Below are 26,809 nucleotides of genomic sequence, written 5' to 3'. Positions count from 1 at the left end.
GCACCTGCCGCGGGCTATTTTTCTCTGAGCATCCCTGTTGTGCTTACTTAGAATTGGAAAATTATTGCTATATAACTTATATTTGCTTATGACTTTTATGTGCAGTTTTACATGGGTGAATGTTCATTTACTAATTAAACTATTTAAGCCAGAACTTATGTTGTATGCGTCTTTATTTATTATTCTATGAGTGTGTTAATTGCCGCAGTCTCCGAGTAGCAAAAATCAAGAATTGGGTTGGAAACACAATTCTATTTTGAGAACGGAGAGGGCGGGTTTTCGACCTCTTTGATCAAGCATCCTCTCTTTTAACACGATCACATTAAGTTGAAGACAATTTTCCCTCCCTCCCGCCCAATATTATGACACTTATGGCAATAGGGCTATTTTTCTCTGAGCATCCCTGTTGTGCTTACTTAGAATTGGAAAATTATTGCTATATAACTTATATTTGCTTATGACTTTTATGTGCAGTTTTACATGGGTGAATGTTCATTTACTAATTAAACTATTTAAGCCAGAACTTATGTTGTATGCGTCTTTATTTATTATTCTATGAGTTTGTTAATTGCCGCAGTCTCCGAGTAGCAAAATAGATATTGCTATTATACCATGAAAGCACAATCAAGATTTACCTCATTAAATGTAATGCACAGTCTTGTTTTTCCAATTTGTTGCAATCTTTCCTGAAAATCAAGCCACTTTAGAGGAATTACCTTCGTCCCTATTACATCCATGTATTTCACAACGTTTCTCTTAAGTTTCTCAATACCTTCGTGTGATTTCACCGTGTTGTTGACCATGTACATTTCACGATCTACATGCTCGGCATATTCCATTCTTTCCATTTTAGCAAAAATGGTCTGATACATATTCTGAACCTTCAAATAATAACAGTACCTGTATTTATATTGTTACAGTTTACGTTTATAAAAAATGAATACCTTTTAACTGTAATATATTGCAGTGTGTGTTTAATGTTGCCAACCATACCTACTGCTAAAGTCTGTCAATTCAAAATTCAATGTTCAATGTTTCAGTGGATTAATATTTTTAAATGAGAAATCGTATGTAAGCCTACATGCACTGCATAGCGGTCCAGATGATACGAAGCTAAATAACTGATATTACGTGAGATGTCCTATGTCTATACATACTATGCCTACAACCACGGTCGTGTCAATACTGAAAAAACCCAATGTAACCGTTTGGTTGAATATTTACATAATACAGTAAATACGGTTCAATACTACAATTGAATTGAAACACTTTGTGAGAAAGATATATTTGCGGACACACACTATTCAAGCTATAAGTCTAAAAACATGTCGATAAACAGTTGGCTGTCCAATTTAGTACATAGCCTGCAACACAAACCATTCATTTAAACACCTATAATTTTCTTATCATAATATCATTATACACTTTTGTGTTTGTTGAAGCACTAATCCCGGCACTAATCATTACTTACTTACACTTTTTTTATGGTATTATTATTTTTATTGATGTGATAGATGTTTGCCTAATATTTCAATTGTCTTGTGAAACCGTTAATCAAACGTATAACAGTATGTATTGATGATTTTTAACGACTCACAAATGTATACACTTTGTTTTTCTCCCAAAAAAAAGCCAGCAGGAATTTTGTTTTTATATTATAGTATAATATTTATGCATGTTGTAATACTCAACGTTAGGACCATTGCTCTTTATAGTACCTGTATATTAATTATGTATTTACATACTGCTACTTCATTAAAACACTGTTATAATCTAGTAGACAGAAATAATCAATATCTATTTATATTTCTATCTGTCTATTTTATTGTGGCTATTACCTCTTTCAGCTTTTCTGATGTTCTTCTCCCTGGCAATTTGTCTATATGAGTAGCAACCAAACTGATGGGAGGCGATTTTATCACTTTGCCATCAATTGAAATGGTGTTTCCTGAAGCATATTGTGCCACAGTATGTTCATATACTGACCTTACCCAGAACAGAATTATGTCCAAATTAGTCAATCCTAACGGACCCTAAATTTAAATGTAAAATGGATTTAAAAGGATATTATACTATTATTGTATAACATAGCCAACGTACATTATTATTAAACTATTAATATTACATTTTAATATAATAGCATAATCTAACTTAGTAAACTTACCAATGCTGGATCTCGTATTTTAGCTTGTTCGTCTAATTTATCCAACGCACTAAACGCAACGCAGTACGATACTGTATTTGTGAGGAAAAACTGAACAAAACACAGACAATTCATGTAGGATATAATGATTTTTGGAATCTCATTTTGGGGCGGTTGGAGCATTCTCCCTCAAGTCAACCCGGGAGACGCACCCAGGATGAACCTGTGTTTGCGGTGTAAAACGCTCAGCGTATCTTTACTCGTTTGTTTACTATCCTCGCCCACTATAGTATCTAATTTAAATAAAATTAGGATAAGATTGATTTTGTTTATTCGCTTATTTAATAATTAAAACTTATTGTTATTTGTTATTCATTTTTATTTCAAGATATTATTCTTCCCGAGTAGACGTAATTTGTGTGTGTATTGCCATAAAACAAAATTGTGGGAGGTATTATCAGCAAACCGTTACTATGGCGTCTCTTCATGCGTGAGAGGGAGATATTTCGATTGATCTAGAACATTTACATGGGTTGGTATTTTGCAGCGTAAATACACGCAACCCGTGTCATCCCCGTTTTATGAATCAGGTGTGAAAAGGAAATGTATGCAGACACAACACGGGTTTGTTATAAGCTTGGTGGTGTAAAAGGGGTATATGTCGGTTGGTCGGTAAACACTAACTTGAGCACGCGACTGCAGCCATGTATATGGCCTTGTTACTAAGATCTTGTTTATGGTAGGTGCATGGTGGTCTATGATATTTTTGGCAACTATGAGGATCGATTATGACGGAGAATGCTTCAATCGCCAAAACGACAATTAGAATATATCTGAAATGTAATAATTATGAATACGAGAATTTTCATTATTTTCTGCTTTAAAGTTCCTTCTGAACATCTTTCGCATATTTTTGGCGTTGAATTTATATGTATATTTGACTATATCATATCATTTGTCGACGCAATGCTATCGGAAATATTGTATTCTGAGACGAGTATATGTAAACTGATTAATGTTAAAATGGTACATATTATAATCGTTTCATTGCAGTTAAGACAAAGCAAACTACGTTTTGAAAAATATTTACAGCAATATTTACGTAACCTAATATGTATATAATAGCATTTTTACATAGTCAAAGATTTCATAACATTTACATGTGTTTGTCATTAAGCTTGTGTTGACCACGATATAGTATAATAATGAAGAATTATTAATCATATTGAATGGAATGGTTACGTTACGGCAGAAAATAGGCTGGTATGGATATACAATTTTGGTAACAGTAATATCGACATTACGCCTATCTGATGTTAAGGATAATGTCAAATGCAATGTACATCCTGTTTACACACGTTAGTATGCTACTTATTTTAATAATTGACATATTGATAAGCATACCCTGTGTGTTATGAAGTAGTCCAATTGACCAGCGTAGTCCCATATGCTAGTTATTTCATTTGGAATGCTCTCTGAATCATCTTTTCCTATTTTACTTCTTACAAAATCTTTAATTTTTTTCAAGGAGCTTCGGTTTTCACTGATTTCTATTACAGGATAAAACAAAAACACAAAAAAATAATTTAATCTGCTGTCCGGGGTTTTCACGGATGCTTGTTTTTTTTTCAAATGTTAATAAAATAAAAAGAAATTATTCGAGAGAAGTCTTATATTTCAAACTTATATTACAAATAATTATTTTTTTTTAAGGTCACGAAAATAACATGAAATGAAATGATGTTGAGAAAAAAATATAATGTCGACAAAACGAAATCGAGAGAACATATTGCAGCTGTAAAAATAATGAAATCATATTTTCGAGCGATACAATAGAAGCATTACCCATCATTATTGTAAATCTATTTTACCCTCTTTATATTATGTCATTTTTTATTTAAATCCTATCCTATAATTTACTATTGCCGGTACTTTTTATTTGTAACTTTTTAATGTCTAATGTTTAATGTTTTTAATATTTTAAATTGATATTAATCATGTAATTTTTTATCTCATGGTGATCGTAAATAAAACTGTTGAATTTCAGCATTTTTATACTATCGTCTAGGGTATTGTTTTATTCCACAATATCGAATCTACAGTCTCGTTTATCATCATTTATAAATGAAAGGTGAATGATGCATTCAAGTGTTAAACAAGGTTCAATTATTTTTTTTGTACATACCCTGTTTTAACTCGTTGTCAACTCTCTTCACTAATGCATTTTTACGAATTTTCTTGGTTAGCTCAGTATCTGTACAAATAAACAAATTGGCAAAGAATTAATACGGTATCGCATAAAAAGTTATTGTTAGGAGTTTATGAGAAAGGAATTAATTTTAACCTGTATGCCTATTACCGTGTGATGTCTTTTAAACAATTCCAAAATTCCAGATACAGATGTTATCAATTTTAAAGAAATATAAATAATGATGATAACGTAAGACAAACATTTAGAGTTTGAGTAATCACATTATCTTTACCGTTTTCCTCTTTAATCTTCTTCCATTTACTCTCTCCAGTTGCTTTAAACACGGTGGCTGTAACTATACCATCCGTCGATGGTTCATTGGGGTTGAATCTATTGTAAACATGTACGTTGACGTTAAAACAAAATACTTTTATCCATTACATCCAACACGAATTTAAATTATCAAACTAGTTGATACAAATACACAATTAAAAAAAAATAAAAAAAATCTGTATATTATAACCATTAGTAAACATAATACACGTATATATTTACATTGAAATAATTGATTAAAAATATTAGCCTAATATGTTTTATATTTTATTTTATTTCGTTTTCTTTCAGTAGGGTAAGATGTTAATTTGTGTAATTTGTATTTTGTTTACCTCTCTCTAAGCATGGACTTTACGCAGCTTGTCTTGCCAGCACCTTCCTTTCCAAGAAACATACATCTTGAATTCACAACTGCAATTTTACCATCTTTCAATTCATCTTTATATATCTTAATAGCCTCTTTACCCATGGCAAATATTTCTGGAGGAACTAGCAGTTCTAATTATAAATAATTAAAAAAACGCATAACATACATGTATCATTTAGGTTTACAAATTCATGGTTGTATGTAAAACTTTAAATTTAAATATACTTTAATTTAGTTTGATATGGTATTTTTAACTTACTGTCAAAATATTCTAAAATCATGTGTTTTTCTGTTTGTTCTATCTGCGCATTTTCTTCTAAAACAGATACTGCTGTTTTTCCTTCCTATAAACATAAAAGTATATCAAATATCTACGTAATTTGCGTACTAAACAATTTCAGCCCACATTATAAGCATACGCGTCAATTGTGTATTTGTGCGGTTTTTTAAATTTGGTTAGAACATATTGTTTGAAGTTTTTTTTTTTCTCTTTTGTGGCGCAAACACCACTTTTATTCACATTCATATTATCTCATATTACATAAAATCGTATTATTTAACTTGTAAATGTCGTTACAGTTCATAAGTAACATTTTTACATATATGAATTCTGTATTACTCCTTTTTTCATAAATTTTCTTATATTTTGTTATACACTTGACAGGATCATCATTATCATCTATCCCGTTTTAAAATAGTTCACACATTTTCATTTGTTTGTTTTCATTTTACAACCCGGATTATACAATATATTTATATACATGATAAAAAAAAACAATAATAGCTCAGTACCAACAGTAACCCGTATCACTGTAATTCTTTTTCGGTTAATCGTATCAAATTAGAAATTATATTATCATAATCTTATTTCTTAAAGCTACCCATTTTTCTATACTTGTTTCTTTATTGTTATATGTTTCACATTCAATGTTATATAACATATTGCTTTTAAATGAATTCCATAAAGATTTACCCACTGGCTTATTTAGTGCAGATAACATTTTTATTCTATAAATAGAAAATGCTGCAAAAGTGTAAATATAATCTATTAGCTTATCTCCCGTTCCTAGTATTAATTGTTTAAATGATATATTATTGTGATTTAAACTTACAAAGATACTAAGCATTTTCCTCCAATATTTCTGAATAAATCTACAACTAAAAAACAAATGATTTTCATTTTCAATTTCTCCACATTTGTCACACGTTTGTGTTTCCTTAACTTTCCACTGATACAGCCGTTTGTTGGTAGGCAGTATTCTATGTAACATCTTATAATTGAATTGTGCTAGTTTCTTATCTTTCATTTTACATACTTTCCGTAACTAAGAGGTTTTCCAATCAATGTTGTTATCATTGAAGTACTCTTCCCATTTGAGTTGTGACATTGGAATAATGAAATATTCTTTCACAAACCATGAGTATATTAGTTTGGTAGTATTAATCTCATACTTGGTCCCAACTAATTCATCATTATCATCACAATTGAAAATATCTACCTCCTTAATAATACGTTTCCATTGAATTGGTATTGCCTTAATAATGCACAAATACTCATTTGTATTTGCACACTAACCAGTTTGTTTTACATTGTAGTTTCACCAGTATTTCGTTTGATGTTAAAAAAGTTTTCTTATTAACAATGTCTTTAATACTGATAATGCCACTGTCAATCCAATGCTTGTAGAAAAGCGATTTTTTTTTTAGTTTAACGTAGTGGTTTCCCCACAGTTGCTCATTCATTATATCGTTATAAGTTTCAAGTTTTTTTTTTGAGATTCTGTTATAATATGTAGGCTTTTATCATATTTTTGTAAAACAGTGGAATTTTATCAGAATTAACATCAATAATGTTATAACATGACATATTAAGTAAAACATTAACATCACATATTTTTTTAATATAATACATTGGAATATTTTTCCATTTAGCACCATTATCATTCATAATTCTTTTTAACCAGCCACACATGAGTGCGTTAACATGAAGAGTAAAATCAGGCATTTTAATGCTTCCCATCTCAACATCACCAATTATAGTTTTTCTTTTTATCTTTTCCCTTTTATTGTTCCAAATAAAATTATATATTAGATTTGTAACTTGTGTATATACATATTTTGGAACATCAGTGATATTTGCAGCATATGTTAATTTAGATAGTGCAAGACTTTTCAGGATTATTATTCTACCAAAAATTGAGAGATTTCTAGCATTCCATTGTTTTAAAGTCTTTTCTAGCTCTATTAATTTAACATCCCAGTTTTTTTCTGGTACATTCTTCTGTATTATACCCTACATATATGCCTTAAATTTTGATCGGGTGTTTTACCCAATTTAATTCTAAAGGTCTATCTATTCTGTTCTTCCATTTACCAATCCAAAAAACATTGGTTTTTTTTTTATTTAGTGTCATTCCAGATACTTCACAAAAACGTTCAATTACACTGACTGCTGACTTAATACTTTTGTCATTACCAACATACAAAACAGTATCATCGGCTAATTGGCTTATTCTATGTTATTTTCATTATTTGGAAGTTTAATACCCTTATAGTCATCTCTGTTTCTTATTCTAGATGCCATTACTTCAACCACTAAAATGAATAACAGAGCAGATAGAGGACAACCTTGTCTAATACCTCTTTCCATTTTAAAATTGTTTGAAACCCAACCATTGTTAACTGTGACCCATTCAACGTTATTGTATAATACTTTTACCCAGTTACAAAAGAACATTCCAAAGTTAAACGTTTATAGAACATTGAACATAAAATCTCTACTAATATAGTCAAAAGCCTTCTTAAAATCTACGGTAATTATTGCCCCTTCGATATCATTACACTCTGTATAATAAAGCAGGTCTTCTATTAACCGAATGTTTTCACCAGCGAAACGGCCTTTTATATAACCTTTTTGGTCTGAACTTACTATTGATTTAATAACCATTTTAAGTCTGTTACTTAATACATGTGCAAGAATTTTGTAATCGGTGTTTAAGAGGGTAATGGGACGCCAATTATTCAAATTTTCTCTTTCTCCATCCTTGAACAAAAGGGTGATTACACCTCGTTTTTGCGAAAAGGATAATTCTTGAGAATTATAACTTTCATTTAACGCATCGCAAATTAAATGTTTAATATTATTCCAAAAGAACACATAAAATTCAACACTTAGATCATCCGATCCAGGTGTTTTATTTTTTTCCATCATTGAAATGGCCTTTTTACATTCATCAATAGTGACGTAACCTTCACAATTTTCTTTTTCTATTTCTGAAAGCTTGTTTATAATAGAATTTTGCGTATAAACCTTCGAAATGTTGTATTTGTTCCTTTAAAATATCAATTGGGCTCGTTGCTAAGCTCCCATCTTTAGTAATTAAACTTTTTATGTGTTTGTTGGTTGAAGTTGATGGTTCCAGGGTAACTCCGATTATGATGTAGCCAACTGGGAAGCTATTTTAGTATAGCCAAGACACATATGTATGTGTTTTGAATGTTTTCAAAATGTTCACTCGAAGTGGTAAACATCGAATTGGTAAAATTACTTACATTTGTTCCTAAAATAAGATAATATAGATAGTATTGCAGCAAGTAATTCTAAATAACTCAATCAATGGTAATATGATACAAAATAAAGTGGATAAGATATATTTGCGGTGCAGATCATACGTACGTTATATGCGTAAAGCGTGGTTCCCACTAGCGACCCAACGCAAGGACGTAACGCAACGCAAGTGAATCACAAGCGATGGCTTATTCGCTTGTGATTGCTAACTGTCTATAACTTCGCTTGTCATTGGTTAAAACGCTTGCGTTGCGTTTACGTCCTTGCGTTACGTTCTAGTGGGAACCAAGCTTAATTCTATTACCTTATTTTGTGCTGTTATTGAAGCACCTTGTTTCCTGAGATAGTTTACCACTTCTAAGGTAGGTTTATTTGTTGAACGCATGTATTCATGCAGCGGGGTGTTTCCGTCCTATATAGAGAAAAAAAATTATTATGACGAAATTTATTATTAAACTTAAAAAATAACAGTAGCTCATTCCATGAATATATTGGAATCTATTCGAAAATTAGTATTGTGGTAAGGAGATGTTGAGTGTTATGCATGATGCAATATGAGATAGTTAGGTTGTAATTAAAAGTAGTATTCGTACTGGAATAGAAACGTTTAGAAAATTCCGCGGCGTGTTTTTCCAGTCATAATTCATTCGTATCCTTATTGATTATTTGGATGACATTGTTGTAATTAACATCACACCAACAAGTTAAATGTTTAAATGGGGTCAAAGGCAGAAAAACAAACATAATTTCGCAGTAATATTGAATGATGATTGATAGGACATCTCCCCGAATTCTAATTTGTAGCTCCGCGTGTGACGTGTTTATATCGTTCACGTGACCAAAATAATGATACGCCTTTCTTGCCTTAGTAAAACGTAATAAAGATGTGATAAGCCCGATAAGCCTGGCCAAAACGCTAAAGAAATAGAGATGGGCACCAAGGCTGTTAGCATTAGGTTTCGACTTTACTACTTTACTTACGTATGGCACTTTTCTCTCAAGTTCATTATAAATCATACGTACTTATTTTATACAATAAAAAATTAAATTAAACAAACGATGCGGATAATTAAAAAAATATATATTTTCATTTCATATTTAGAGATTTAATCTCGGTACCACAAACGTTAGAGGTGTCCAACTGTATTTGCTTGCTGTAACCACTCTGATGCAGGTATAGAGTTATGAACACAACACTAGTGATCTGGGGTGTGTTTGAGTCCCATCCGATAATTATACAATGTTAGATCACGGGAATATATGACCACTCTTATGTACTTTACCTTATTCGGTAATGTTGGAGATACACCAAGTTTAATGAGATTAGTCACTATTTCTAACGTAGGTTTAACATATCTACCACTTAGATGTATATGTAGAGCATTGCTTCCTTCCTAAAAAAAAAAAAATGTTATATTTTTAATAAATAAATATTTTTAAATCAAATTAATCGAAAGTCGCTAAAATGTATTATTTATACCAAGAGAAGTTGCATCATGTTTATAATAATTAACATATACAGTAGTATAATACCTTCTTACGTTTGGAAGTAAAAAACGAAGAAAAACATAATAATTATCATTAAGCATCAGTATGATATACTATTGAAATTTACATTTTTGTCAAATTACCTTTTTTGGTAATGTGGGTGATTCACCATTGGTTATCAGACAGTACAATATCTCTAATTTAACATCACCACGATCCAGATAAATATTTATCGGTGTGTATCCATTCTGTGAATAAATCATACACATGAAATATAATTCAAATTTAATTCTTTATTTCAAGCCAACAGTGTAAAACACCAATAACAGGTTGAAAATAAAATAACTAAACTATAAATATAAGCCAATATAAATATATACAAAAATGTAAATAAGATTATTTAAATAATTTCATTAATAATACATTTAAATTGAGAGAAATTCCAGTTAAAAATATCTAAAGAATAATTTTTTTTTAAAACATGAATTGTACAAAGACGAGAGTCTACAGAAAATACCATATTTACAAACATTGACACGAGAAAATTTAACATGAAAAAAGGGGTTTACTACGAAGATTACAAAGGAACATTAAAATAAAACAAGACCAACAGCCATTAAGTTGCGTGCTACAATGCATAATGATACCGGACCGACAGACAGACCGACAGACAGACCGACAGACAGACCGACCGACATAGTGAACTATAGTCGCGTCCACGCGACTAAAAAGGCATAATTTTGACGAATTTTTTAACTTTTTCATCAAAAACGTACGCAAATTATCCAATAGAGAGAAATGGCGAACCGACGTCTAAAATCCGAGTGGGTATAAAATCATAACAAACCGTTGATGGCGGCACATTTCCTATGTTTATACACGTGAATCATGGCGTCGTCTAACCAATGTTGTTGCTGTAACGCTCATAATTCTTTTCTATTTGTGTATTTAGTCATCCATCATTCACAATCATATTCCTAAAAATATCTCATATATGTAGGTCTACATTAGACTAGGCCTATAGTATTATAGTAGAATAGTGTTATCAAGTATTCATTACTGGCGGTAGCCCCCCTGCAGGAAGCATCACTAGCCACATAACAAAATGGCAGTTGTCAAGCTGAAACTAAATGCTAGGCCTACGTCTACTAGAGATGCTCTATTTAGTCTTACTACCTAGCTAGGAGAGGCCTAGCAGCACCCTAGCTAAAGTAGTAGTAGTACAGTATGCAATAAAGAATTTCCAATATTATTATTATTATTATAATAACCGATAATCCGTGCTAGGCTCGCTCGAGTAGGCCTACTCGAGGGTACTACACAGCATCAGCGAAACTATCTAGGGCCTAGAGCTGGGTACAGTATATAACAAAAAAAACGCGTCTTAATTCAATCCAAATTGAAATAAAATATGTTAAGATTTGCCCATATAACATTAAAATTGTTAAGGGTGTTGCAAAAAAAAAGATACTGCTTTTATGTGTGTTTTAAACGTTCTTTTCTAACTACCTTTTTAACTCAACCCATCGGAATTTCCCATACAAAAACATGTGGCGAAATGGTTTGTTTACAATCTATACCCACTCGGTGAAATTTGAGTGACGTCATCGCGGTTCGCCATTTCTCTCTATTCGACGTGATCGTATGACGTAATTTTAAGTCGAAATAGTTTAAAAGATGGTAAAATTATTAGAAAAGGCTGCAAAAACATAAATCACGCGAAAAAAGTATGTATTTAACGCTACGTGCGCATCACGCGTGTAAAAATTTGCGCGCGTATGGGAATTTTTGACATGCTCAAAATGACAAGAAACGCGTAGAAAGTTGATTAAAAATGAATTTTGCGCTTTTTAAAATTTTAAATGCGCGTGCGCGCGTAACTTTGTGGCTTTGTGACTCATGGCAATTTTGTAAACGCTTCAAATTGCCTGAAACGTACTCTTATTTCATCGAAAATAAATTTTGAAAATTTTATGCGCGCGTACGCATGCGTTACATGCGCTACGCACGTAATTGTATTGCCATATGATGATTTATGCCCTGAAATTTTTTAGTACCAAATTCTATTTAATTGTGATTCATGGTTGTGAAGATATGATTACAAACATAATTTCGTTAAATCGTGCGTAGACCGCGTAATTTTTTATTGCGCACCATGAAAACATAACCACATCGATTCCTGGCCATAAGGAATATACTGTGAAAAATTAACTTAGCTAGATTAAATTGATATCAAGATAAGGTCAGAAAGCGATAAAACGCATAGTGATACCGGACCGACAGACAGACCGACAGACCGACAGACCGACCGACCGACCGACATAGTGAACTATAGAGTCGCTTTCACCCGACTAAAAACGAAACAAGATTACAATAAAACTTAGAAGTAAGAAATTTATACAGGAATTGCAAATCCTGTCTTGCTCTCCTAGATGTCGGGGAAACAATAGGAGGCAGGTTGGCTCCTGGGCCGACAAAGCGCAAAAACTTGTTATGGGTCCGATCTATTCTGGAGGCTTGAGAAACAGAGAGTGAGTTGTAAATAATTGAATAGAAATTGAAAGATGGTTGGATGAGGGAAAGATAAAGATAAAGTGCACGTTTGGTGTATGGAGAGAAATGTTTGCAATTGCGCCACATCAGCCCAAGCAGCCTTTTGGCCTTTCTGACAACATGATCAACGTGTGAAATAAATGTCAGTTTACGGTCGATGAAAATGCTGAGGTCCCGATAAGAGTTTACACTTTCAATGACTTCTTCTTGAACAGAGTAAGCGAAACTAATAGGTTTTTCTTAAGAGAGCAAGACAGGACTTTGCATTTCTCGGACTTCAGGGACATTTTCCATTCGGAAACCCACGTACTGAGTCTTTCCAGATCTGCCTGAAGTGCAACGGAGTCCTCAGTGGTGGTAATAATTTTGTAAATCTTGAGGTCTTCAGCGAACATAAGACAGTAGGAATTTTGAAAGAGATTTGGTATTTCATTTACAAATATATTGAACAGCAGGGAGGCAAGAATGGAACCTTGAGGCACGCCTGAGATGACTGGGAGAGAATTGGATGTGGCACCATCAATTACTACTCTCTGCAACCTACCGCCAAGATAACTTTTAAACCATGAGAATAAAGTACCATTAATGCCAAACTGATGAAGTTTTAATAATAAGGATAATTAGGATTCTTATTCTTTTTGTTAGACACAACTGATAACATGATTGATTGTTGTTGTTTTGTGGCAGATGCAACATGAATATTATAAGACATATTGTGTTTACAAAACACTTCAGATACAGGAATACTCATACTTTTTACTCATACAATTATAAAGAATGACAGAACGTCTGTTTGTTTTATATCAATACTGTATTACAAAAACATATAATAAAATTGCAGGATGAGAGCAAGATGATAACTCTATAAGCTCTAGAGCTTGTTTCAATAAGGACTCCCGATATAAAAAAACAACATGCATCAACAATCTTAATTAACAAGCAAATCCTAATTAAATCATAAGTTGCAATGCAAATTGATTATGGTTTCCAATGTCCTTTAAACTATAATGTGACACATATATCGTAAGAAACCATCTTTCTTACGTGTGGTGATCCTTTAAAAGTGATGGACGCTTACAAGAGGTGGTGGTTCTTTAAAAGTGGTGGTCACTATATTAAATAAAGGGGTAGTGGTCGCTTAAGAGAGGTGATGGTCATTTAAAAAGAAGTAAAGTCAATATATTTTAATTGATCTGTGTTATTTTCATCATATTTATTTTTTTTAATCTAATATATAAAATATTTACAAAAGCCAGAAAAAGTCTGATGAAATGATTGTTTTACAAGGACGTATTAAAATATAAAATTGGTTAAGAAACACAATTAAAAAAAAATGTTCTTGTATTAAAAATGACTGTAAATACACCAGGATATTTGAAAACAACATGCTTTAAGTACCTTGGATTGTATACTATCAGGGGTTGGTGCCTTGGAATGTTTTAACTTTCGGAATAATTCAAAGACGTCTTGTTCATTAGTTTTAACTAATGAACAGGAAATATTTGATTATGAAGTTGACCTATTAGAATAGGTCAAATTCAAAATATCAAAATCCTACGAGCTAACTAATAGCTAATCTTGTTTTTTTTTTAAATCAATATTGCCAAATCTATTTGCATAACCTATTGATGTTATCAAATTTATAGTTTTTATTCTTCATATTCGATCCTTTATAACCAATTTTTATCCGCATTCCTGTCCAAACCTTTTTCATGTCATTACTGACAACATTATTTTCAATTTTTCGTTTGTATTAACTTATAACAAGCTTCAGTTCTCTTTCTGAACACGTTTCAGTTCTTCTCGATTACCTTTTGAAAAATACCATGTGCTTATAAGTTACCTTATTTGGTGCTGATACTGTTGCACCTTGCTTCGTGAAATATTTCACTATTTTTAAGGTAGGTTTATTAGAACGCATGTATTCATGCAGTAGGTTGTTTCCGTCCTATAAAAAAAATGTATAATCAAGATGTTTATACAACAAACATATCATTGCAGCAAATAATTATATTTAAGTAATGATAAATAATCAACAACAATTTTAAATAAAATGGTTTGCTGGTGCATATTATGCTGTGAACGTAGACTCAATTGTATCGATTGTCTGTGGATTCTCGTTTACAATGATTAATGGAAAAAATCATAATGGTTAAGTTTATACAACAGGTTAATGTAAACATTGCTTTCAGTCATGCTTTTAAATTCAACCCTTTTTTAATGACATGTCCACAGAAAACGTAGGTAAATTAATAATTTCATTGCAAAATATACCAACTTCACAATAACTGTATTTTTATTTTATTTTTATTTCATTTTATTCAATCGAAACCAACACCGATAATTACCGCCACTAACATGTTTGATACTAACAAAGCCAGGACTGTTTAAAGCACTTTGATGGGGCCTAACATTGATCAAGGGCTTCTCTCGTCCTGTGGCCACCTTCACCAGAAGAAAGGCAAATACTAGATTCAGCGGCTGCCATAATTGTCAGCAATGCTGATTTTAAATGCTTGATGGGCCCCAGCTAAATATACAGCACCCGATATTCCCAGATTGTATCCCATCCAAGCACTAAACAGGCCCAACGTCGCTTAACTTCGGTGATCTGACGAGAACCGGTGTTTCAACGTGGTAAAGCCGTATAATATTGTTTAATTTACTAAATAATTATTGCAGCAAGTAATTTTAAATAACTCAATCAATGTATACTTAAATGTTATTGAAACAAATAATTATAGTTATAGATAAAGAATACACAAAGAAGTTGAAATAAAGGTTTTGCTGGTGCATATGCTGTGAACGTAGACGGAATTGAATCAATTGTTTACTATTTAGCAATATTACTGATAAAAAAAAAATAATTGTGTAGTTTACATACAGGTTAACGTGAACATTGCTTTCAGTCATGATTCTAAATTCAATCATGTCCACATAAAACATAGTTCAATTAATACTTTCATTGCAAAATATACCAATTTCACAATAAAGCGTGGTTCCCACTAGCGACGCAACGCAAGGACGTAACGCAACGCAAGTGAATTGACCATTCACAAGCGAATAAGCCATCACAAGCGATGGCTTATTCGCTTGTGAATGCTAACTGTCTATAACTTCGCTTATCATTGGTTAAAACGCTTGCGTTGCGTTTACGTCCTTGCGTTACGTTCTAGTGGGAACCAAGCTTTACTGTATACTATTGTTTAATTACTACTAAATAATTATTGCAGTATGTAATTCTAAATAACTCAATCAATTGTAATATGATATAAAATAAAGTGGATAAGATGTTTGTGCGTTGCAGATCATACGTACGTTATAGGTGTAATCTATATATAAATTTACGTAAGGGTTAAATTCGGTAAATCGCGCCTTACTTTTAGAATTTTTACTCGATGGTATATAAAGTTGGTTCGTACTTTCGGTACTGATTTTAACCACCTGATGTAACACTGTTAACTAATTAAATTAAGTTAGATAATTAGTTATTGACGATTAAAACGAATTTAGGTTCAACGATTTGCCTCAAATAGGGGTGTTTTCCGATCATGGTATACACTGTCTAATGGATGTCCATCTTGAAAAATACCCGCCACAAAAATGCGAGGAGGCTTCGCATTTTCCTATCTCCTCCTACGATAATTGTTTTTAATAGCTGAAAATCGGTTGAACAGCTCGAGTACAGTATCATAATGTTGAAGACAGGCCAATTTTCTTTAAAAAATACTATTTTGATAGATTTAATATACGTTTATGCCAATGTATTGATTTGAAATGAATGGAACATTCCAATCTCTGTTCCACAAGTGTCTATTCCCTCAGGCGTCGTAAAGGCAAGTACTGTATACTCATAACAGAAATTCGATCCATTTTTTTTTCAATCTGTGCTGCAGAGGTTGGATATAGATTTTTTTTTAACGGATAGTGAGCTAGCGTTTTCAGTCGCCGTATATTATGTACAAATCTTTATTATTGCAGTTAAACCACCCACGTGACATCATCACCCTTCCCCCACTGGCATGAGTAGCGTTGTAAAGCCAGTAGAAGATAGGCCTACGGTGCATCACATGCCCTAAACGCAGAACAACTTTGGTGGGTAGGGTTAGGAACCAACTTAAGTATGAATTAACTCTAAGAAACAATTGAAAACCATTAGGCCTACTAATTAAGTTGAGTTAGATAATTTAATATTTATTGACGATTAAGTCGAATTTATGATTTGCCACGAATAGGGGTGGTTTTCACAAATTGTTATACATTATATAAACATATTATAAACGTCGTAGTGATGTATCGTTACATGTACTATACTATTTCAATCGACTAGGACGGTGATAGTTTCAACAAAGTATTACATCACAATGTTTTACTGTGTTTAGTGGTATATTATTTGTAAAACATGAAAACAATTAATATTTCGTTACTACATGGATAAAGAATATATTTAACAACTGTTCCTCTTTGCACCCATCCTCTTTCCCATCCCTCAACCCTAATGTTACATACAAAACACAAATTAAGTTTGTTTAAATTTGACTCATTTTGTGACAAGTTTTTCTTTCGGAAGTAATTCCCAGGGTGCTAATTTTAGTTCAGTACATAAATCACAGTCTCTATTTATTCGTTCCTGTAAACGACATGTATTATTGTCCTGCGGTACGTACATTTGAAATCGCCAGTTTTTTAACGCTGAAATTATTATGTATTCGAGAACCATCTGTGGGCACGACCTAGATGGTACGCGAGCGAAGCGAGCGTACCATCTAGTCATATAAATTATCTGTAGCCCTATATTACCTTATTTAGTGCTGTTATTGATGCACCTTGCTTCGTGAGATAGTTTACTACATCTAAGGCAGGTTCATTTGAACGCATGTATTCATGCAACGGGCTGTTTCCGTCCTATAGAGAACAAATTATTATCACGAAGTTTATACATACAGTGTATTGCAGCAAATAATTATAGTAAAGTAATGATAAATAATACACAAAGAAGTTAAAATAAAAGGTTTTGCTGGTGCATATTTTGTGAACGTAGACCGAATTAATTATATAAATTGTATGTGCATTCCCATTATTTTGCAGTTTTAGTGATAAAAGAAATCATAACCGCCCGTGTAGTTTATATATTGCTTTCAGTCATGATCCTAAATTCAACCATTTTATAATGACATGTCCACATAAAACATAGGTAAATTAATAATTTCATTGAACAATATACCAATATCACAATAACTGTAGGATCTTTTTTAATTACTACTAAATATTTATTGCAGCAAGTAAGTATAAATAACTCAATCAAAATAAATAAAATAAAGTGGATAAGATCTGTTTCCGGCCCAGATCATACGTACGTTAGGTGTAATCATATAAATTATCTCTAGCCCATATTACCTTATTTAGTGCTGATACGGATGCACCTTGTTCCGTGAGGTAGTTCACTAATTCTAAGGTAGGTTCATTTGAACGCATATATTCATGCAGCGGGGTGTTTCCGTCCTATCAAGAAATTATAATCATGAAGTTAAATCATACAGGTTATTGCAGCAAATCATTTTAGTTTTGCAATGATAAATAATACTCAAAGAAATTGAAATGAAATGTTTTGCTGGTGTTATGCTGTGAACGTAGACTGAAAAATATCAATTTTCTGTGAATTCCCTTATTTCCGGAGTGATTCCGATGATGATGTAGCCAACTGGGAAGTTATTTTAGTATAGCAAAGACACATATGTATGTGCTTTCGAATGTTTTCAAAATATTCACTCGAAGTGGTAAACATCAAATTGGTAAGTTTACTTAAATTTGTTTGTAAAATAAAATAAAATTATCAACATTCGAAGCCAGTGTATTATAAAAGGACTATTAAACGTAACAAATACCAGTACCATATACCATAAATTAGTATTGTGGTAAGGAGATGTTGAGTGTTATGCAAGATGCAATAATATGAGATAGTTACGTTGTAATTGAAATTAGTATTCGTACTGGAATAGAAACGTTTGAACATTCCGCGGCGTGTTCTTCCGGTCATAATTCATTCTTGTCCTTATTTATTGATTATTTGGATGACATTTTTGTAAGTAACATCACACCAAAACATTTAATTTTTAAATGGGGTCAAAAACAGACAAAGAAACATAATTTCGCCGTAAATTTAATATGGAATGACCATCCTTCCAATTTGTAGCTCCGCGGGTGACGTGTTTACATCGATCATGTGACCAAAATAATGATACGCCTTTCTTGTCTTAGTAAAACGTAATAAAGATATGATAAGACCGATAATAATAAACTATCATTACCATACACTATATACTATTTAATTACTAAATTAATTTTAAACATAGTAAAAATTCCGTGAATACGTTTTAAAAGCTAAATATCTCCAGATAAACTTAAAATTGAGTGCAGCCTTCCATACAAAATAGATAGATTTGTTCTTGTTAGTGCACTTAACTTGCATTAATCGAAACTCGTTTGCAGTATGGTCTATCATTTAATAATAGATGACACAAAAATAAAGTGAAATAGAAATGTTTGTGATTCAGATCATAGGCCTATTCATGTAAGTACAATCATACAAGTGTGATTTCAATGATGAGGCCAACATGCAAGGGCAGTAAATGTTTTTTTATTAGAAGCAATTCACTCAAATGAACATTTATGAAATGATCTACTGATGTTGCCTCTGTATATATTATCATAGTAGTATTGTTCTCCACTCTGGTGTGGCAATTGCATTGAGACCATTAAGATCACTTAAGTGCGTCGTAGCCTACACTAAATAGAAGCAGTAGTGTCAGTCCCTGTTTTTAACAAGAAAGAAAATCAATTTATAGTCTGTTTTTCTCTGTTTTTTTTTAAATATATGCTCTTTCACTCCCAACTGACGTGCATATACTGCAGACATTATTATGTTATTGCTAATTTCTAAGGTAGATTTATTTGTACTCAGATATTACATGCAGCGATGTGTATCTGATCTTCAAATAAATATTGATCATGAAGTTTATACGTTATTTTATTTTAGATATACTTGAAGTGGTGTGTTCAATCCTATAAAGAAATTAGAATAATGAAGCTTATAATACAAGTTAAAGATATACAGCCTGAACATGTTGTACGTATCGGCAGAAATTTAGGAACTGAGGTAAACATTACGATCAAACGTTTACAAAAGTTGCAAGTAGAAGCATATTCTTTTTTGATGTCGCAGTTCGGAAGGAGTAAACGGTGAATTTGGAAAGCTTCGTGAGTTTAAATAGTGTTTTCCTTACCGAAGTTCGTACTCATCTAGAGGAGCAGAACATTTTAACAAAAGCGGCTTCTGTTACCGATAAGTATATACTCACGTACAGAGTAGTGGATACCAAACTGGTTTCAAAATCAGATTATTTTAAAATCAAAGTAAAAAAAGTAGTAGTAGTAAATTTGTTGTTTGCTAATGAAGATAATAAAATCGCTTCAAACCACGTTGGTAATTACGGTCATGTTGAAAGAAGCAACAAGTGGAGTGGATGAAAGTGAAAGTTGATTTATTCTTATTCAAGGTGTTAAAGGGAGTTATAAGAAAGTATCACTTCATGTTTGTTTGCGGATATTATCAGTAGCGATTTTGATGTCATTGTCGTTTCGAGTCTTTCGGTCTGGGATGTCAACATTTTGGGAATGTTTTGGAACCGGTTTTGTGTAAACTTGTTGAAGACGAACGCACGGTGGTGTTTAGAGAAATAATTATCACACCTGTTTCAATCATATGCGGTCTATATGCAATCTTTGTCCAATAAAACCATATATATTATTCATTGTTCGTGATTCATTGGGGTTTAGGCCATTTGAGTTGCTGTATGGTCATTCAGTTCAAGGCACTCTCAAAATGGTTAAAGAAAGACTGTTAGTGAATGTAGAAGAGTCTGTATCAATACTTGATTATGTGTCTGCATTTCGTGATTAGTTAAATCGTGCACGTGAGATGACAAACAGAAATATTGTAAATGATCAAGTTAAAATAAAGAAAATGTTCAATAGAAAAGAAGAGAATATAGGTTTTAGTTCGGGTAATGACGTCTTGGTTATGTCGCTTCTTCCCAGTAAACTATTGTTTGCAAGAATTGCTGGTCTTAGTCTCAGTAGGAGAAGTTGATTATGTGATTTATACCAGATACTCCAGTTTGGCGTAAGAAGAAACGACTAAAAATAATATAATGGCACGTTGAAGAAATTACATGTGCTGTGGAAGAGAATTCATGGATTCTGATACATATGTTAAGTTCAATATTTCAGATGTTCTTGAACAAACAACATTGAACACAAATTTGGTCATTGTTTACGTGATCAGATGGTTGAAATTGTTAGTTTGATATTTGAAAATATGCAGTTTCGGATGTTCCAGGTTGAAAAAGTAATAGTAAAACACGACATACAAACAGCTATAAACGATATTTGACGCATATTCATAATTTCGTGTGAACAATAATCGTACGCAATGACTATAAAATACGCGGTATTCGCCGCGATTGCGTCGTGGTAATTAATAGGCAGTCTCACATAAACATCTTAGATAGGGCCCTATCGATAATAATATAAAGTAATCAAATTAATCGAATTCAAATCCAGATCTTCCTACATCTAGTTCTAGAAAAATTCCTGTGGTGATTCCTTTTTTAAAGGTATATCCGAGCAACTTAAACGGGTTTATGGACAATACGGCACCCCCACCGCCTTCAAACCACATCATACACTCCGTCAAATTCTTGTCGCACCCAAGGACAAAGTATCCATTGAGGACAAATCAGGAGTAGTTTATCGTCTTCCTTGTAAAGGCTGTAACAAAGTGTACGTAGGCGAAACAAAGAGAACTTTGAGGGAACACATCAAAGAACATTTTGCAATAACCCCCTCCAATCAGTCTGTCATTGCTGAACATCTAAAAACCACAGGCCATGAACTTGATAAATCCAACGTAAAGGTTTTATGTCGAGAGGACAAATTAATTCCCAGGAAAATACGGGAGGCTAATTATATAGAGAGAATCCAGTCCAACCTTAAACAGAGACGTGGGCCGAGAACTTTCAAAATGCTATGACTCTCTACTAGAAACACATAGTAGGACGCCATCTGCGTCCAGAAGTAGGGAGTCAATCAGTCGTCCATCAGCCAACACCCGCTGAGGACGGAGAATGGTTTCTCCGAAAATATTACGGAAATTATTTTAGTGTGAGTGTCGTAGAACAGTATTAAAAACCTTATTTTAAAATCAAATTATTCTGTTTATAATGCAAAAGAAGAATCACAAATAAGTGATAATAATTTATAGTAGCCTAAACTGATGTAAAAACCTTATTTTAGCTTTTGTAAATAATTCAAAAACGTAAACATGGTTTATTTAATTACATTTAATTATTAATTTATACATGATTTGATCTCTACATAAGGCAAGGCACTTTTAATTGTTAGATTAAACGTTTTTAATTCAATTTTCCCTTAGTAGGGACACAGTTTTAAAATATCTATTTCACAACACGGCATTTCAGCATATTAGGCCTACAATCATTTAGCCATATTATGTCTAATATAATATAATAATATTATTATTTAGTGAATAACATTATGTTATATCTACCTTTTCTAATCCGTTATAGAGGGCTAATTTAAAGTATTTACTAATTCAATGACATTCAGGTCTTAGTGTAGGGCCTATCACAGTATAATTTTCAGAGTACACTATACATTATAGTATTTAGTATAGCCAAATAATTATATTAATGACGAACTGATTAAATGCCGTAACAATCGAATTTAAAAAAGCAAGAACAAAATATAAAAATAGACTAACATCAAAATGTATGAATTTAATAAAAATGTATATACTGAAATGAAAGTTATTATCCTTAGTAGCATTATCCATTATCAATAGAGGTGGAATTTGATGTTTCTTTTAAATAATCAACTTTTTTTATTCTCTAAAGTTCAATAATTCAAAATAATTCAAATAGTGTAGACTATAACATTTTAGGCGTAACCGTTACAGTACCGTTTCGTGTGTGTTGTCAGTGCCATAATGTAATTCAATGTACATGCTTGCTCGAGAGAACCACCCGATTATGTATCTGTTAGTACACTCAGTGTGGAAGACTGTCGACAGTCTGCCAGAGACCTGTCTTACTGTATTAAGTACTTTTAATACACGATATCGCTGTCATTAGGTTCCTATCTAGAGACAATTTGTAACGTTATAATAATGTATTCAATATAAAATCCACTCGGCAACCACAATAGTAGCAGGTTTATCGTATTGCCATGCAAGGCGTTTTCCTCCGCTTGTTGGCCTTCTAGTCAGTTATTGTTATTGATTATACGAATTACGTTTAGTTTAGTAGCTCATCTACCTTTTTTGCAGGCATACTCAACATCGTAGCTAGGCTAGGCCTACTACTACTCAAGTTAAGTACGAGTTGACATGATTCGAGTCGACCAGGGTACAACCACTAGCCTTACTAGAAGAACATAGGTTACAGGTCTGCGGGAATGGAAAATCTGGCCTAGCTAGGCATAGGCCTACATTGGGTACGCCAAAAAAAAGCCATCATATGAGCATATAAAGGCCGGCCTCGTAGAGCCAGCGGTGTTAGCCTACTACGCATCACTATAACTAGGCCTAGCCTAGAGTTCATTTTAAATTAAGTAAGCCTAGCTAGGCCTCCCGTAATTTCGGTCGCGTTTTCGGCCTACTTTTCAGGAAATGTGAGAGCTGAGGTGGGTTAGCCCAGCTAGGCTAACCTAACCTGTAAGTAGTATTCTAGCCCATCCATGATGGGTACGGGTTGACATTGGTACGGGTTGACCTTTACAGTATCCGTATTCTTCTAGCTAGGGTGCTGGTAAACCCGTACCCATGGCATCCCAACTTAGCTAACTCGTACCCAAATAATTGGTCAACTCGTACCCTGGGCTAACCCGTACCTAAACCAACCCGTATGTAATAAAAATATACTTTTAACAGCATTAAACATAGGTACGGGCCAGCCCATGATGAGTACGAGCCAGCCCATGAGGGTATGAGTGAGCCAAAATGTTGGGTACGAGTTGGCATGGCAGCTGTTTCAACCAATGTAAAATAAATAGAAAAAGTCAAGCGCCCTCAATATTGTCAGACGGCGATATGTGCCTGAGCGTGACGCCGCGCGAGTGGTTGAATCTCGTTCAACTTTCGCGACATTTGCAACTTTTATAACTACACTTTAAATTAATTTAATCAATTTCGTCATAAATATTATAAAACCATTTTTATACTATTTGTTAGAAAATAAGATTCTTAATTACCGATTTTTTGGAAATAGTAAGTAATTAAGCATAACAACAAGTTTACGAAATTATTTACACCCGGAAGTTTTAAAAATTAACATCGATCGGCCTAGCAAATGTAAACAATGGAAAGTTTGAAAAAATGCTTGTCAAATTGTACACTTTTTGTTTTTATTCGTAATTTTCATAAATACTTGGAAAATCTAGGTAAAAGTTTGATTATATATGCTTACATGAGACATTGAATTGTTAGGAGGTGACGGTGAAAATCTCAAGAAATTTTCATTTAAAAACTCGACTGTTTTGTTAAATGCGAAACAGCGTATTTGGCGAGAGGTCGATGAACGCGGCTGATAACCGCTCGCTAGGCTGTACGCAACTAGGCCTAGGTTGTAGCTAGGCCTAGTTGGTACGTATAAGTAGTGTAATCATACTATACATCATTTTAATTTACAATAGAATAAATAATAAGCTTAATTATTATCATTGTATTTATTTCAACTGAATATAATTCATCATAAATGTAAAAATTTAGTAAAACTACTAACTACCAGGCCTAGCTAGGCCCTTAAAATTAAAGCCTATACAAAAATACTCAAACTACTGTATGATAAATATAATATAACATTAAAGGTTGGTAAAATTAAAATTTCTTTTCTTTTTTGTAGGCAACACAGTTTCACGAAAAGGCTTTACGTTCTACTTGCTTCTGTTGTGGAACAAAATTTAAAGAAAAGGATAAAAAATACAACTTAAAAAATATGAAAACCATCACAAATTTGCACTAAATCTAACAAATGTAAAATTACAACCTATATACATTTATACAACCTGCCATTCGCGAATTTTCAATGGATACTGTATACTACCACGCTAACATTTAAATTAACAGGGCATGGACCAAATTGCTTGGCATGCTACACTTTAACAACAACTATGACCTGGGCCAAAACTACATTCACAAGTGAAAGAACACACTGGCGTTTAAGGGAACAGTTTTTTGTCTGGTACAGCTGCTCCATAATCTGCTTTTCTTCTTTATATCTTCACTCTTTTTGAAAGTTTATACTAACAAATTTAATTAAATGAACATACCTCATAATCAAATAACTGTTTCCTCATCCTAATTTATATACATAGTTTAAAAAGCGCCAATTTTCAATTAAGATTACATCATACATTGTATATTTCTATTCAACAAAATTGTCAGAACTTTCTATTATTTAAATGTCTAAGATAGTCAGATCTTGGGTCCATTCTACAGTCACCACAGATTGACTTTTTCATCACAAAATTTCTGAAATTATAAAATGTATTAATGTGTAAATTAAGTATTTTTTAATTCCATAAAAATATCATACAAGTATTTTTAGCAGAATACAGGCATATTGCACCAGGTGTAATACAGCCTAAGCTACATATGCTTGAGCACCATGCTATTGCATTCATGAGAGAATGGAAGGGGGTCTCTGAGCAAGGCGGGGAGCTAATACATGCCAAACTCAACCGTCACAAAACAGCAGTGTGGATTAGAGTCAAACTTAGACTCATCTGATTTTCACATCTCCAATGATACAAAATGAAATAATAAAACCCAACAAATGCAAGAAAGCCAACAAAGAATGATTCATTAACATTAATGATCATAAAATATTGTACATTTTTAAATGTTAAAGGAATATTGCATTGTATTGATTTCCTTTTAACAATGCCTAATGATAATGAATATGTAAAAGTAATACTATAGTATGTCTATATTTCAATTACTAACTAATTACTATTGATTGATAGTACTACTGCTGTACTGTACATGTGTTAGTGATTGATTGTTAAAGTTACAAATTCATAGCATGGTAAACACAATTTAAAATTTACTAGTTCTTGAACAGTAAAATAAACTTACCTATATAGATGGTAGGTATAGGTATTGGTCCAAATCTGTTTAAAATGTTTTAGCCATTTTGGGTTGCCGCTATATATGTACCTAAAAAATAGTAATAGTAATAGTATAACATTATAATAAGAATTAATTAAAATTAACTTATTAAATTTACTATGGTTGCATACATACTAATTTGAATATGCAGTGATGAGCAAAAACAAATGTTAAAATTCATTATTTATAATAATTGTAATTATTACATACAGGGTAGGCATATATGCCTTATGTCATTGCATAGGGTATATATAACCAGGTATCCTCATAATAAACATTATTTGTAATAAATACTGTAAATATATTAAAAATAAAAATTAATAATAATTAAATAATAATATATAGGCATAGAGCCTCTAGGCCTAATTAGGTAGCCTACTAATACCTAGCCTATTGCTCTAGGCTAGGCTAAATAAGCTGGAAAGCTGCTTCTCTGTAGGCTGCTAGTGCAAGAGAGCACAGGTCTAGCTAGTATATTAAAATAAAAATAGGGCCTATAATATAGGCCTAGCCTACCCAGCCAGTGGTAGTGATTGGTTGTTAATATTGAAAATTAATAGCATGGTAAACACAATTTAAAATGTACTAGTTCTTGAACAGTAAAATAAACTTACCTATAATATAGATGGTAGGTATAGGTATAGGTATTGGTCAAAATCTGTTTAAAATGATTTTTCCACTTCGGGTTGCCGCTATGTACCTAAAAAATAGTAAAACATTACTATAAGAATTAATTAAAATTAGCTTATTAAATTTAATATGGTTGCATACATACTAATTTGAATATGCAGTGATAAGCAAAAACGAATGTTTAAATTCATTATTTATAATATTGTAATTGTAATTATTACATACAGGGTAGGCATATATGCCTTATGTCATTGCATAGGGTATATACTATAACCAGGTATTCTCATAAT

General features: G+C 32.4%; 1 long non-coding RNA gene and 1 pseudogene across 1 annotated transcript; both read right to left on the bottom strand.

Annotated features, from left to right (window-relative positions):
- Nucleotides 1–15,176: 15,176 nt before the first annotated feature.
- LOC140059655 (5S ribosomal RNA) lies at nucleotides 15,177–15,294 on the bottom strand (annotated as a pseudogene).
- An 8,872-nt stretch (nucleotides 15,295–24,166) lies between these two features.
- Nucleotides 24,167–26,600, bottom strand: LOC140058880 (uncharacterized). Its single transcript, XR_011847070.1, has 3 exons — nucleotides 26,504–26,600; nucleotides 25,857–25,937; nucleotides 24,167–25,250 (listed from the first exon to the last, which is right to left on the bottom strand). It is a non-coding gene; the product is annotated as an uncharacterized lncRNA (long non-coding RNA).
- Between the last annotated feature and the right edge of the window lie 209 nt (nucleotides 26,601–26,809).

The sequence above is a fragment of the Antedon mediterranea genome, chromosome 9 (genome assembly GCF_964355755.1).
Source record: "Antedon mediterranea chromosome 9, ecAntMedi1.1, whole genome shotgun sequence".
In the NCBI taxonomy this organism is placed as follows: Eukaryota; Metazoa; Echinodermata; class Crinoidea; order Comatulida; family Antedonidae; genus Antedon; species Antedon mediterranea.
Note: the sequence above shows the minus strand (reverse complement) of the source record. Positions and strands in the feature narration are given on the sequence as shown.